Consider the following 13,557-nt stretch of genomic DNA (forward strand, 5'->3'; position numbering starts at 1 on the left):
TCAGACTTCTAATGTCCTGCTGTGCCAGGAGCCAACTCAAGCAGAGCCTCTGTGACCTTGGGCCTGTCTCTGGGGCTCAGTGTCCCTTATTGAGGAAAGGGTAGTGATTATAGGAGGGACTTCAGGAACCAGGGTGAAAGTGGAAGGAACTGAAGAAAGAGGCATTGGAAAGCTGTCGCAATTCTGCCCAAGTCCTCTGTTCCCCTCCCTTGAGCCCCTACCCCAAGAGCTGTTTCCATCCATGCACACCAGCAAGCCCTGGCGCCCCTCTTTACAGCCAGCTCTTCTCTGCGGTCTTCTCTTCCACAGCCCAGCTGTCCACGGTCAGGCCCCCACACTCCCTGCCCCTCCCCCACCCCCATGGTCACTCCTCACCCGGTTCCTTTCTGTGTCCTCCTGGCCCCTCCCACCATGCGCTCGGCTCGGACTTGGGGCCGTGGGAGACTCTGGTTGCCAGCCTGATTCCAGCTCTGCTGGGCCTCGCAGCCGCCTTGGCACAGCTGAGATCTCCCCTCCCCTTGGCTTTTGTGCCAGGCTCTTCTTTCACCGTCCGACTGTGCCAGCTCCCGTCCCCTCCCCTCTGCGCTCTGCTCTGGCTCCTCTGGGTCTCCGCCACCCTAAGGCTCCCCCACCCCCAGCCTGATGCCTAGGGCGCCCTCCCTTTCTCTGCCTCAGGCCACCCCTCGGCCCTCGGGACCCAGCTACGTTCCTCCCTGCGCACCTTCTTGGGCTTTCTCGAAGGTGTCTCAACTGCACTCATCCAACTACTCTCCTCCTCCCCTGCGCTTGCGCCCGCAGCCAGATCCCTGGGTCCTGCCTCCCCAGCCCCACACCCGCCCATCCCGCACCAGCCCTGTGGACCCTGATCTCTAGGATCCATCCACTCCTCTTGGTCTCCCTCCACCTTGCTCCCAGCCACCACTGTCCCTCTCCTGGACCACGGTAGTGACCTCTCTGCTTGCCCCCTGCCTCCCGGAAGGAGCTGAGGCACTGGAGCAGGGTTGTTTCTCTCCCCGGTCATGCGCTTCCATACCTCCTGTACCTCCAGGATAACACAGAACCCCTGGCCGCCTGTCTCTCGCCACCCCAGCTCCCTGCTCTCCAGCTGTTGCAGACTTCTCTCAGTCCCTGGACCCTCACATGCTGTTTCCACCTCAGGGCCTTTGCCTTGGCCGTTCCCTCTGCCTGGAAGCCCCCTTTCGCCCACCCTGCTTGGCAATCTTAGTTTAAATCTGACTTCCTGGGAGAGTCCTTCCCTTGCTAGGCTGTCTGAAGAAGACCCACCTCACACTCCCTAACTGCCCCCTGTATTTTTGTTCAGGGCCTTTATTGATAGCTGTAACTGCGGCTTCATTTGCAGGGCTGTGGATTACTCTTTGCTTTCCCGCAGATGGAAAAGCCCCTTGAGGGGACCGAGGTTGCTCTGCATCCGGGTTCCAGGCCCAGGGTGTGCACCCAGGAGCACCTGTCTTGAGGGAGAGGATGAGAGAGGTTGGCTTGGTCTCACTGCCATCCGTCCAGCAGGTGGCCTCCGAGGCCTGGGCTTCTTTTAAAAGTCAGTCCTCAGACTGGAGAGCAGCTCCTCGGGTCCCTGCTGAAGTCTAAATGGCAGGTGCTGGCGACAGGCTGCCTCTTTGCCTTCCTGCCTCAGAGAGCCCTCTGCACTTCCCTGGCTTCTGTGAGACTTGGCCTCATGGTTGTGGACCTGCCTCTCCTGTAGGGACTGGGGCGACTTGAAGCTGAAGGTCTGATGTAAACTGCTTGTTCCTCGGCTGGGCAGAGCTCAGATAGTAGCGTGGGAGGAAGTTGCCTTGGCCCAGGGAGAGACCACTCCTCCAGGCTGCCCTCAAGTCTTTGGAGCCCATCTCTTGGTTCTAATCCTGGTTCAAAGGCTGGCTAGATGTTAGACTTCATGCAAGTTTCTTAGCCAGTCTGTGCTTTAGGTTCCACCTCTTTGAGAATAGCTCCTGCCTCTGCTGGGAGGCCAAAGTAAGGAAAGACATCCAAAGTATTCAGCAGCCTGGCGCAGTGGCACACACCTCTAATCCCAGCAGCTGTGCAGGCTGAGGCGGGAGGATCTCAAGTTCAAAGGCCCTGAGCAACTCAGCAAGACCCTTTCTCTAAATAAAATATAAAAAAGGGAGGGGGGATGTGGCTCAGTGGCTAAGTGCCCTTGGTTCAATCCCTGGTACAAAAAAAAATGTTTAGAACGGTGTTTTGCATGTAATAAATGCTCAGGAAATGACAGGTTTTATTATTGAACAATTCTTTCCCTCCTGTTGGAATCCCCAATCCCAGCTGGATGAGAGGCTGCCCGCTGTGGCACGGGGCTCTTGCATACACATACACATGTGGAAAAAAAAGTCCAAGAATAACTCACAAACTGCACCTTGACCCAGCTAGAATTTGTCCCCCCAGGGCAGGAGGGCCTGGCCGATGCCCTGTCGCCCCCCTGGCTTTGTGCCTGCTGCACCCAGCACTGTTGGCTTGGCAGGACAGTTGTTATGGTAACAGATGACCAGGCTTACAAGCGGGCCAGCGGCTGGCCTTGGCGGAGCTCTCTGGCTTTTTAGGAGGGGGTGGCTTCCTGCCAAAGCACAGGCCCTCCTGCTGCTCAGCTGCAGCTGCCGCCACACCCTGGCTCCTGGGCCTGGGAACTCACAAACCGAGCCAACCCTGAGCCTGCCTCTCACTTCTGGGTGTCCCTGGAGCCCTGGGCACGTGCCCTCTTGCCTGTTTCTCACACTCCACTTAGAACGCTCCCATGTGGGCCTTTCTCCTCCGCACCACCACGATGCCCAGAGAGTTCAGATTGCACCTGGCACCTAGTAGGCCTCTCTCAGATGATTGTGGGGTGAACAAAAAAAGCAGAAAATGAATCCCCTCTCACCAGTTTGAGGGGAATGCAGTCCTGAGACATAGCCTCACCTGCTGCAGTGACAGTCCACAAACAGGTCTTTAGCACCTACTATGTGCCAGGAACAGCTGCACCTGGAAACAAGATGAACCCAGGCGAACATGTCCTGGTGGAGGAGATGACAAGAAGCAAGAAGCAAACCAGCAAGGAAAACAGCCAGTTATGAGTGGCCATGCTGGGGACCCAGGGGCCCCGTAGGTGGGGACAGGGAACCCTCTCCAAGGAAGCAGCCTTTCCCGACTGGAAAGAAGGAAGGCCTGGAGGAGGGGCATTCCAGAAAGAGGGACCAGCAAGCTCAAAGGCCACGAGAAGGACCACACTTGCAGAATTTTAATTAATTTGTGTATGTGGGGGCGGGTGTGCTGGGGATGGAACCCAGGGACCCTCTACACTGAGAGACATCCAGCTCTTTTATTTTAATTGGAGAGTTTCTCTAAATTGCTGAGGCTGGCCTTGAACTTGTGATCCTCCTGCCTCCGCCTCCCAAGTCACTTCCCAGCGACAGGCCTGGGCTACTGTCCACAGCTGAATCTTATATGACCCTTGAATCTGGCTTCTTTCACTCATCATTAATTCTGTGACTTTGACTGATGATGTTTTGCTGATATTGGCAGTTCATTCATTATAATTGCTAGGTAGTGTTCCATGATAAGACACCATCACAATTTATTTATCCATTCTTCTCCCTTTGTCTGTCTCTCTTTTATCTTTTTTTCCTTTTGGTACTGGGGCTTGAACCCAGGGGTGCTTATCCACTAGTCATATCCCCAATCCTTTTTTGTATTTTATTTAGAGACAGGATCTCACTGAGTTGCTGAGGCTGGCTTTGAACTCACAATCTTCCTGCCTCAGCCTCCCGAGCCCCTGGGATTACAGGCGTGCGCCACCATGCCCAGCTTCCATTCTTTTCTAGATGAACATTTGCTTCCAAGTTTCTGTCTGCTCTGAATAAGCCGTGGGAGGCATTCTTATGCCAATCAGGCCCTACAAAGTGCATTGAGTTTTAATAGATTATAAGTGCCAGTGGAGGAGCCTCTCGTTCTACTCTTTCATTTTATAGGTGGGGAAACTGAGGCTCAGAAAAGGAGTGAATTTAACCCAGTTACCTGGGAGTGGCTGAGGGGGACACTGCTGACTCTATTTTAGGCACAAGGTCCGGGGTCCCAGGGAGGGAAGAGAGAGAATATTTGTTAAACACCTACTGTGTGGCAGGTCCTCCATAGGTATTATGCCATTTGCTGCAATCCTGAAGATAACGTGCAATCCCACCTCCTTGTACCCATCTTACAGAGGAGAGGCCTGAGTCTGAGGAACATACTTACGAGGTACAGCCAGGAGGCATGCAGGCCTGTCTGACTCCGAAGGCTGACCCCCTCCATGATATCATGCTGCTGTCGGGGGAGTGGGGAAGGCTTGGTGGCCAGGCTGCAAAGGTGCAATGAAGGACTTGAGGGGACCTCCGAGGCTTGAGGTGCGGCAGGAGGAGCCCTACAACCTTCCTTCCCCCCCAGGGTGGCTCAGAGCTGGATCAACTCAGGCTTCAGCCCAGCTCTGTGACCAACTTTCTGTGTGTCCTGGGGCCAGCCAGCTCTGCCCTGGTGGCACCTGGAGCTGAGGCTGGGGGTTTCTTGACTTCCCTTGGCCTGGCCAGGCCCCTTTCCCTGGGGACTGTCTCAGTTCCAGGCTCCCCGGCGTACGATGTGTGGGGTCCCCATCTCAGCACACTGATCTCCCAGAATCAGGCCTGACTTCAGGACCCCTGGGGACTTCTTCTTGGGGAGGTCTTTTTGGCTTTGTCTTGTTTTGTTTCTCATTCCGGGGACTTTTTTTTTTTTTTTTTTAATTGTGGTAAAACATACAGAACATAAAATTTAACACTTGAACCACTTTTAATGGTTCAATGCTACAGTGGCTTTAAGTACATTCGAACTTGGCAACCGTCACCACTATCAGTTTCCAGAACTTTTTCAGTCCCCAAACTGAAACTTCATCCCCATCATACACGAATTATCATTATTTTACATTAATTATTTAATAGTGGATTTTTCCCCCAGGGGACGGTGGTGGAGACCTTGTAAGAGGAAGTGAGAGGACGTGGACTAATTTGAAGAGAAAAGACAGGAATTTGAGAGAAGACACCCAGGGCTCCATCTCCCAGCCAGACCCGGGGCTTTCCTGCCCCCTTTCCTTCCGGCCTGGCTCTGGCTGCCCACCCCCGCCCTGGCCACCTCCCCTCCCCAGGCAGCCTCCAGCAGTCCAGCCATTTCCCTGCCTCCTTCCCCCTCTTCAAAGATGTGGAGTGCAGAGTGACAGGTGGCAGGCTGGGAGGGGAGGGGGTCTCTCCACGTAAAGTGCCAGCTAGGTGTGAAGTCAGAGCCCCGAGGAGCTTCTGGGCAGTATCAGAGTGGCTGGGTGAGACAAAGAAAGAAGCGCTTCATTCTTCTGCTGACCCCCATGGAAGAGACCCCCCTCAGGGGCACCTGGGGGTAGAAGGACCATGGCGGCTCTTTTGGTCCTGCAGGTTCCCACCCGTCCTGGAGAGCCCCCGGGGTGTTGAGCTGCAGGTCTGGGCCCATCGGGAGATGGCATTTCTCAAATATTTGAGAGGCAGACCCCTGGGAGGAGGTATGTGTGTTCTGGTGGTCCCTGTGTGTGTGTGTGTGTGTGTGTGTGTGTGTGTGTGAGTGTGTATGGGAAGTGACTGGGAAGTGGGTGTCAAATTCATGTGAGAAGAAGGATGGAGGCTGACCTAACTCCCCTCCCCACTGCAGGATTCTGCAGAAAGCAGGCGGCCTCCGAGGGGGTGAGCTGCTGCCACAGGGCGATGTAAGTCCGGCAGCAGGCTGGTGGCGGGGGCATAAGGGCTCTAGGCTGGGGGAGGGTTGGGCAGATTCCTCAAGTGCTCTGGGCCTCAGTTTCTTCATTTGAGAATAGTAATGGAAAATGCCTTGGGGTTTGGGGAGGAATGAGATGGTGACTCTGAAGTCCAACATGGTACCCAGCACTTGGGAAGCACTCAGGAAAGGCTAGGAGCCCAGTAGGGGGACTCTGGAGTGAAGTGGTGTATTAGTCAGCTTTTGGTTGCTGTGACAAAATACCCGACAAAGTCAATTTAAAGGAGTAAAGGTTCGTTTTGGCTCCTGGTTTCAGTCCCTGGTCGGCTGACTCCATTGCTCTGGGCTGTGGGGAGGCACAGCATCATGGCAGAAGGTCACGGTGGAACAGAGACAAGATCTGTCAGGCAGCAGGCTAGGTGGTGGGACACCGGCTTGCCCCAGTGACCTACCCCCCAGTAAGGCCCCTCCTCCTAGTCTCCTCCAACTCCCATGAGTCCATTCCATCATGACTCCATCGCTGGATTAATCCATCAAAGAAATCAGAGCCCTCGCGATGCCATCACTTCCCAACTCAAGCCCAACTCGTGGTCACTGCTGTCCCCGGAGCCCCAGGGGACATTCCTGATCCAAACCACAACAGGTGGGGAGTTAGCTTAAATCCTCACAAGAGCCCCATGGCCTTGACCTCAGGCACTCATTCCAACAGTGTCTCCACGTGGTCTGAAGTTTGTCACCTTCCATCAGGTGACAGTTTGTCCACCCGCCTGCTGCAGATAGGTTCTGAAAAGAGTATCTTGTGTTTATGTGCAAGGTAGATGACAGATGAGGAGACTGGGGCCCAGGGAGGTCCCTGGACTTGCCTGGAGCAGGCATGGGGAGGCAGGAATGAGGTTGGATTCAGGGGAGACAGGAATGAGGTTTGGATTCCGTCTCTAGAAGCCTGGTCAGGGACCCTATCTGGTCACAGCGCTATCAGGTCTGCCCCTATTTCCTTCCTGGTGAGAGGGGTTGCCAGGCCCAGGAAGAGGGCAGGGATGGGCACCAAGATGGCTTGGAAGGATAGAGACCCTCCCCTGCCTGGCTCCGAGAGCAGCCCTGCCCACGCTTTCTCGTGGACATCATGTAGAGGACAGAGCACAGTGGACTGGTGTGAGGAGAGCCAGGGCAGGAGGCAGCCAGGGACCAGGGAGAGACCCTGAGAACTCACTCTGCCGTGGTTTACACCCAGTGAGGCAGGACTGGGCACCACCCTCTAGAGGGTGAGGAAAAGGGCTCAGGGCTTGGTGGGGCGTATCTGCCACACTCAGTGCACACCTGGTGCACACCCAGCGGCTGCGGAGGCTGAGGCCCGAGGATCACAAATTCAAAGCCAGCCTCAGCAACTTAGTGAGACCTGTGTATAAAATAAAAAATAAGGGGCTGGGGTTGCAGCTCAGTGGTGGAGTGCTCGCCTAGCACACGTGAGGCCCTGGGTTCAAACCTCAGCACCCCATAAAAATGAAATAATGATATTATGTCTGCCTACAACTAAAACATAAATATTTAAAAATAAAAAATAAGAAGGGCTCAGGGAGACTCACTTGCCGCAGGGCACGTGGTTGGGAGGGGTCAGAGCTGGCATTCAGACCTGGCTACCTGACTGCAGAGCCCACCTTGAAGGTGAGCTTTGAATCACTGCCTCCAGCCCTGGAGAGCCCCCTGGGGTTGGCCGGCTGTGTGTGCTCCTGCTGAACCTCGGCCAGACATCCTTCAGTTTAAGAGGAGTTGGCATGGCCCAGGCCCCTGCTGGTGAGTTGGGAATATTCTGGCCTGGGACAGACGGCTAAGGGTCTGTGATCCTGGTGCAGCCCGAAGATGCCTGGGAGCTGAACATCAGACACTTGCTACTCAGGCCCACCCAGGGCTCAGGTGTGACTCACAGGCACACAGGCAGGCGTGGAACAACTGCCCTGTCCTGGCTCCAGGTTTACTCCTAACTGCAGGACAGTGAATGCTCATCTCTGTTGGCCTGGGGGTGCCTGGAGGGGACTTCCAGCAGAGCTTTGGTGACCCTTTAAGTTACATTCCCAGCCCCATTAATTTTCAAGACAGTATCTCTTTAAGTTGCTGAGGCTGGCCTTGAACTTGTGATCCTCCTGCGTGCAGCACAGGGCACAGCCTGTTTATTCTCAAGATGAACAGAGATGAACTGGGCCATTCCCTGTGACCTGGAGTAGCCCTTGTCTCTGCTGGGTGCCTGCAGAGGAAGGTAGGATAGTACCGGTCCCCTCTGAGAAGACTAGCTCTCAGTCCTGAGGACAAAGAAGGAGACTGGGCTGGGTAATGAATTCTTTGTCCCTGGGAACAGTCAAGCAGAGACAGGTGACCACTAGCCTTAGGACCTTAGTCCAGGGATTCCTCCAGGTGGGGCAGGGTACACTGGCTGGCCTCTGAGGCTTTGTTTCTGTGCACTGCCTTCACCAGGTCCCGCATTCTGACACAGGGAGGGGTGACATGCTGTGAGGTCTGGTTGCTTTAGAAGAAAACCAAAAGAAGGAAAAGGCAGGGGAGCCCCAGAGGCGAATCTTGACAGCGTTATATCTAGGCGATGGTTCACAGAATTGATTATGCTATTTTCCACATTACTGCATACACAAAAGTGCTCCAAATCTAAATTAAAAATGGCTTAATAATTAAATATATATCATAAATGCATGAGATAAAAAATTCCATCTGTACAAAAGGATAGTAGAAGGGAAGTCACCGTCCTGTCCCAGGCCCAAGTTCCCCTTCTAGGGATAAGTCCTCTTGGGAAACTTCCAGAGGTTGATCCGGAATATAACTTCATGAGCCTATGAATCTAAATATGATTTAATTTTTTTATTATTTAAAAATAGAGCCAAGCCTGGTGGACCACGCCTGTAATCCCAGCAACTCAGGAGGCTGAGGCAAGAGGATCACAAATTCAAGTCTAGCTTCAGTAATTTAGTGAGGCCTTAAGCAACTTAGTGAAACTCTGTTTCAAAATAAAAAATAAAAAGGGCTGATGGGGCTGGGGAAATAGCTCAGTTGGTAGAGTGCTTGCCTGGCATGCCCCAGGCCCTGGGTTCCATCCCCAGCAGCACACACACACACACACACACACACACACACACACACCAAAAAAAAAAAAAAAAGCAATTGTGGAGCCCGATGTGGTGGTGGCTGCCTGTCATCCCAGTGGCTCAGGAGGCTGAGGCAGGAGGATTGCAAGTTCAAAGCCAGCCTCAGCAACTTAGCCAGGCCCTAAGCAACTCAGTGAGACCCTGTCTCAAAATAAAAAGGGCTGGGGATGTGGCTCAGTGGTAAAGAGTTCAATCCCCAGTACAAAAAAAAAAAGAAAAAAAAAAGAAAAGAAAAAAAGCGATGGTGGCATTCTGTCTATCCACCAGTAGTGGCGAGGCTGACCTTCTCCCCAGAGTGTTTCCACGGCCACTCCACCTTCTGTGTGTGTGCCTGGCTGGGTGGTTAGGCCTGTCGTCCACTCTCCTCGACACAGGCACCTTGGTAGCCTCCAGCACTCCACTATCCTGGACACCACCACCCTGACCGTCCCCCCATGTCTACCTCCAGACCCTGACACCACGCTAGAGATAGCTTTCCCCAGCCCACATACATCTGCCTTCTGTTTTAAAATAGCCGTGTGGTATTTCTAGTTTCTGGGGGCTCCATACTGTGGCCAGTCCTCTCTTGGTGGACAGACCTTTCGGTTTTCCAATCGCTCACCACAGAAAACGCGGAGGAGCCTTGTCCGGCTGTCAATTTGCACACATGCGTGTGCCTCCCCAGGCTCCTCCTCCTCCTCCTCCTCCTCCTCCTCTTCTTCCTCTATAATGGTCCTGGGGATTAAACTGAAGGGTGCTTAACCCCGGAGCTACACCCCCAGCCCTTTTTATTTTTTATTTTGAGACAGGGCCTTGCTAAGTTGCTCATGGCCTCACTAAGTTGCTGAACTTAGCCTTGAACTTGCAAGCCTCCTGTTTCAGCCTCCTGAGTTGCTGAGACTACAGGCACAGGCTGCAAGGCCCAGCCAGGCTCCACCTCTCAAAATGGACACAAGCTACCAAAAAGGGTGGGGGTGTTTTCCTTCTCACCCTCCTCAAAGCCATCTTGTAGCACTAAGGTTTTTTGAGGCTCAGAGAGGGAGGTGGCCTGGCTGGGATAACACAGCCAGCGAGACCGGGCCCAGGCCAGTGACCTTCCCAAGGCACTGCGTGGGCTCCTGTGTGTCCCAAGTCTCACATAGTCCAGGATCTTCCCTGTAAGTTTGGGGGGCCTAACCCCCCTGGAATCTTCTTGGCAAGCAAACACTCACCCCTGCCCATGGCTCAGGGGGGTGTCACCCGGGAGCTCCGTTCCTGGGGACTGGGAGCTTGTCACATCAAGGCCCCTTGGAGGCTCCCTCGACCCCCTCCCCGCCCCACCTCCCTGCAGCATCTTCATAAATGGCTCTGGCAGCGCGAGGCGTCCTTGGGAGCTGCCGTGGGGTTGCCTGGAGACAACTGAGCAACAGATCTGGGTTATTTAAAGGAGAGGGAGGGTGGGGGGGCCGCAGCCTGTTCCCTCGGGGATGGATGGGCTCCCCTGCAGGGTTTGGCAGCCCCCTCCCACCTCCTCATTATCCTCAGTGTCCAGGGCCTGGGATTCCCAAGGAGACCATGCAGAAGGCCCCTGGGAGCTCCTTCCTGACAGCGGTGGGGGTGGGACATTGTCTGCATGTTCCCAGGGGGCACCGAGCAAGGGCTGGCCAGGGAGAGAGGAAGGAAGGGGGTGAATGGCACCTCAGAGAGGAGTCTTCCCGTGCTCATAATAAGCATGGATACTGCTCTGCATGGCTTCCTTGAAAGCAGCTGTTTGTAAAGGGCTTTGCATTTGTCAGTTCATTTAATCTCCAAATCCAGTCAAGGTAAGTATAACTATCTCCATTTTGTAGATGTAAAAACTGAGACTCAGAGAGGTTGAATGACTTGCCTGAGGTCACACAGCTAAATGGCAGAAACTGAACTGAAACTCAAGTCTGCTGGATGCAGAAACCTGAACAAACCCCCTCATGTTGTGGAGTTGGCAGGGCCCTTGCGCGGCACCTACTCCATCTCGAGCTGACCTGCTTCATCTCAGGCCTCCCAGGGGTCCTCATATCACAAACTCCCAGGGCCCAGGAGCTCTCCTCCCTCAATCCTAGGAATGGGTGAGTGCTTGCTTGCCAGGAAGATTCTGCTCTGAAGTGGTCCATTTACTTGTCTTTGAGCACCTCAAGGGCTGGGCTGGGCTGGGCTGGGCAGGGCAGGGCAGGGCAGGGCTGGGCAGGGCCAGGCCCGGCTCCCTCTGTGACCCCCATCTAGGATCAGGCACACAGGTCCTTAAAGAACAGTGTTCCATGGGGCTTGGATGCTGCTGTCCCTCAGACAGGGCAGTGGGCTGACCCTGGCCCTCACCCTCCTGCCAACAGTCCTGTGGGGAGGGAAGAAATGACCCTTCTTCTGCCCTCTCTCCTCCACCCAAAGAAAACAGAAACTTCAAGCCAGGTGCAGTGACGCACACCTGAAACCCCAGCTACTCAATGCCCAGAACTGCCAAAAGTGAAAAAAAAAAGGGGGGGGCGAAGAGTTTGGGTGAATTTGGGAGGTGGGAGATGTGATCCCACCTCCCCACATTCTGAAGGAGGGAAGGGACAGGCACTTACCGATGCGGCTGATGACAGGGAGGCCGGTCATCCACACATCCTGCGCTGGCCAGGGGCATTCAGGTCCCAGGGCCTGTCCGGGAAGGGAGGGGAGGAGATCTGAGCCCAGTATCAAGTAACCCCTCTGGGAGCCGGGTGCAGTGGCACACGCCTGTGATCCCAGTCATTTGGGAGGCTGAGGCAGGAGGATCTCAAGCTCCAGGCCAGCCTGGGTAAATCAGGGAGACGTTCTCTCAAAATAAAACCCCCAAATGGCTGGGGAGTATCCCTAGGTTCAACCCCCAATACCAAAAAGAGGAGGGGGAGCCGGGGGGGGGGAGGGGGAGGGGGAAGGGGAGGAGAAGAAGAAGAAGAGGAGGGGGAAGAAGAAACCCCTTTGCCTGCCAGGTCTGGGGCTGGGGCTGGTGAGCTCTGGAAATAATAGCCATGATAACAGGTGCTACCAGTCAGCACTGGCAGAGTGCCAGGCAACCCCTAATTCTATAGACGTTCCCAGGAAGCAAGAAGCACTCTCAGGCCATTTTAGAATCCCAGACACTGAGAGAAACATGGCAACTTGCAGAGTAAGGGTCACACGGCAGGAAAGCTGCAGAGGCTGGATCCAGGCCCACACCTGCCCTGGACTGTACACAGAGATGGGGCTGAGTAAACCCCGGGGCTAGATCCTGGAGCTGGGGCAGTGGCCCTCCTGGAAAGGAGGATGGCCCAGACAGCCAGGGGTCTGTCTGGGGCGGGAATCAGGTGGCAGGGACAAGTTAACTGGGGCTCAGACACCACTGGGCTCAGGGGGAAACAACAGGCTCCAAGAGGCCCAGCTGATCTGGGCACAGTGGCGCACGCCTGTCATCCCAGTGACTCTGGAGGCTGAGGCAGGAGGATGGCAAGTTTCAATGTCAGCCTCAGCAACTTAGTGAGGCTGTAAGCAACTTAGTGAGAGCCTAATTTTTTTATTTTTCTAAATAAAAAAAATTTTAAAAAAGGGCTGGGGGTGCTGGGGTTGTGGCTCAGTGGTAGAGTGTTTGTCTAGCACGTTCGAGGTCCTGGGTTCGATCCTCAGCACCCCATAAAAATAAATAAAATAAAGGTATTGTGTCCAACTACAACTATATATATATATATATATATATATATATATATATATATATATATATTTTTTTTTTTTTTTTTTTTTTTTTTTTCCCAAAAGGACTGGCGATGTGGCTCATGGTTAAGTTCCCCTGGGCTCAATCTTAGTATCAGAAAACAAATAAGTAAATAAATAAAAAGATGCCCACTTGGAGGGTCCACGTGGTCTCGGTCCTTGGCAGTACTGTGTCTCAGGGAGCAGGGTACGGCCAGCTCTGGCCCTAGCGTCACCCATTCCTTGGCCCCGCGTCCCCCAGCTTTGGCAGGCATGGCGAGGAGCAGGGGCTGAGCAGAGCGGAGGGCCTGTCCCTGGTCTTTCCCAGGTCCCATCTCTGCAGGTTGGAGCCCAGCTCCTGTCTTCCTGCGCCTGTCAGGTGACAGCTCTCAGCTTGAGCGTTCCCACGAGGGGATCTGCAGTTCCACGGCTCGTGTTTCTGCCAAAGGACCAAACTAGAGAGCTCTCCCCAAGAGCACCAGCACCGTGCTTGGGCTGAGGGGACTCCTGGAAGCCAGAGGACTAGAATCGCCCATCTTCCCCCTTGCCGGAGCCCAGGGCCTGGTACATGCCGGGCAGTGCTCTGTCACTGTGGTGATGAGGTGCCCTATCACCTCGTTCTTGGCAGCCGCAGTTGGACTGGGTTTGGACTGTGGGCTGCTTTGTGTGTGCTACACACACACACACACACACACACACACACACGCCCGCTCACATATCCACACCACTCTCACTGAATCCTTGCACAAACGTGCAGTCCCTAGTCACATCCCTGCACCGAGTCTGCACATGAGCCACACAAGCACAGGCGTGTTCAGCACAGCACAGCACTGCACAGAGCTACCCTCGGCCCCGGCCTTCTGCAGGTGGTAAGGGAGGTCTCAGTGCTGTGCTTGGGGGCTGGGGGTGCTGGGCAGGTGAGTGGGTCCTGAGCCCTCTGCCTTCTGTGTCCTATTCTGGAACCCCCAGCCCTTTCTTGGGA

Source organism: Urocitellus parryii, chromosome 5, assembly GCF_045843805.1.
Source record: "Urocitellus parryii isolate mUroPar1 chromosome 5, mUroPar1.hap1, whole genome shotgun sequence".
Taxonomy (NCBI): Eukaryota; Metazoa; Chordata; class Mammalia; order Rodentia; family Sciuridae; genus Urocitellus; species Urocitellus parryii.